The following is a 2722-nucleotide window of genomic DNA, read 5'->3' on the forward strand; positions in this document are numbered from 1 at the left end:
TGTTAAAATTTTCGATTTTCAATTTTTTTAATTTTTAAATTTTCAACTTAAAAATGCTATAACTTTTTGAAAAATGTCTATATCAGCACAAATTTTTTTTTTCTAAATACATTATAAGTACATCTTTCATTTGACATACTTTTTATTAAAATTAGACAATTTCCCCTTATATAGGGGGCGTTCAAAACTTAAAATATTGTAAAAAACATAGATCTTTTTCAACTGAACTTTTGAAAATGTTCCGGAAATACTGCGTCCTTTAAACATATATCAAATCAAAGGTTATGTTATATACTATCAAATGAAAAAAAAAAATTTGTCCCGACATCTTATCTTCTATGTGCAAATGGCTGTCGAAAATTTAAAAAAAAAAAATATGTTTGCGATAAAAATTACCTTTTATCGGGATGTTTTTTGTACTTAAAACTGCCATAACTTTTTCAAAAATGAACAAATAAAAATAATATTTTTTTGTATTGAAACCTTAGATATTTCCCTTTCATTTGATATAATTTTTTTNATCATTTTTTTTTGAAAATCTAACACTTATTCTGCTCACAGGGGGGATTTAAAATAGCAACTTTTTTTAAAATAGTAACTTTTTCAACTTAATTTTTGAAAATGTTCCGGAAATATTGCGTCCTTTAAACATATATCAAATTAAAGCTTATTTTATGTACTATAAAATGAAAAAAAAAAATTTGTCCCGACGACCTATCTTCTATGCGCAAATGGCTACCGTATTCAAAAATATGCTATTTTTGTGTTAAAATACTGGATTTTGTATTTTATTTTTTTTTAAATATCTTATAAGTGCAATACACTGACTTTCATGAATATTTTATAATTTAAATGATATAGAATAAAGTTCATAAGATATAAGAAATTAAACTTATTAAAATTTTTTTATTTTTTTAAAATAGGTTCCACAAATAAAATTAAATTTTCATTTAAATATAATAATGGACTTTTTTGGTTTTGATAATCATCATCAGTTATACTGAATGACCGATTGAACAAATCTTCCATTATTTCTACATCACCAGGCACCTTAAGTGCATAATCATCTTCTTCGTGTATAACTAATTGCAATATATTGTCCTTGTTATCCAATAATATATTAGATCTATTTTCCTTTGATGGACTATATAAACTGTTTAATTTTTTGACAAATGTGTTATCCTTTTTTTAGAATAATTAAATACGCCCCTTTTCCATTATTTGACCATCTTTTTTCAGACACATTTTTATCATCACAACATACCCATCTAGACTTTTCTTTTAAATATACGATGTAATGTTCAGATTTAGTGTCATCGCCTATATGAAATATTGTAACTGACGGTGTATAAATAGAATCTTCTATTGTAAATCGAGATTTGGACAAATTTTTTAATTTTAGATCTGTTGTTTTACTAATTATATATTGACCATTTATCCAACTAGAATTGAATAATGACAACTGTAATATCAAATAATCATTTGCTTTTATTATTTCATGTCGTCTTTTGAAACCACCTGTTTTATTACAGTTTTGACAAGAATAATCATCAATGGATGTCCATTTTTTTTTATTAAATTCAAGTAGACTTTCTAGTTCTATACTGTGGTTTCGATTAGAAGGTAATTCTAAACGTTTCACAAGATTGCGTTCCTCTGAACTACAAGTTTTTTTTTTACAATAATCGCAGTAGTTTATACAACTTTCAGTAAAACTAAATAAGGTATCACTTACACTACGGTTACAGTTCATTAAAGCTTCCATAAATTCTACACAATCCTGTTGTTCCTTCCTAGTAAAAATCGTGTTGTTTAAAGGGTCATCCACGTATTTTCTTATTTCAAACGTATCAGTCACTTCATTTTTTTCATAACCAATAAGCTGTTGTTTCAATATTTCTCTAGCTTGGCCTCTATGAATAGTACTTACAAACGTATCACAATGATATAAAGCTTGAATAACTGAGTTGGAATAACATGATACATTATCCATATTAGCAAAGCCAATGATTTGACGAGAAATTTTTACATTATCTACGTTTATCTTATTTTTCAAAATACTTTTTTGTACGATTAATGCATCAGTGTCATCGATGATACTCATCGAACGATTAAAAATATCTTCAATCATTTCTACGTCATCTCCAGGCACGATAAGAGCGTCATCTCTATCTCTGTGTACAACTGATTGCAATGCAATATCAATGTTTTTATCTAAATCCTCTGAAAGTCGTAATTTTTCTTTTAGTGGTGGTAAATAATGGTTATCAATTCTTTCATCGCTATTAGATCGGGAAGAAGATTGTATTCCTTTGTTCACTAAAACCAAAGGTCTATGGTCACTCACTAAACTTTCATAAACAATTACATTAAAATCAGTATTGGTTATAACATTGTCAATACAAGTACCATAGTCTGTTGTAATTTCATTGACAAGTATTAGCTTCGATGCGAAGCTGAGAAGGTATTAATTTTACTATGATGTGTTTTTTTATTTTTTTATTTTTTTGTGTCTGTGAACGCTCAATCTCAGCTCTCGCTGGACCGATTTTGATGAACAATATGTCAAAAGATCACAAATCGTATCTAGTCGAAGAAATTACCCTCAAAAATTGAAAAAAATTCCCTCGTTCCCCGTAAACGGGGGAAATCCCCCAAAAAATTACAAATTTAAAAATCGCTAATTTTCGATATTTTTTCAATTTTTTTTACTTAAAATTGC

The sequence above is a fragment of the Daktulosphaira vitifoliae genome, unplaced genomic scaffold (assembly GCF_025091365.1).
Source record: "Daktulosphaira vitifoliae isolate Bord-2020 unplaced genomic scaffold, ASM2509136v1 Scaffold_2, whole genome shotgun sequence".
Lineage (NCBI taxonomy): Eukaryota > Metazoa > Arthropoda > Insecta > Hemiptera > Phylloxeridae > Daktulosphaira > Daktulosphaira vitifoliae.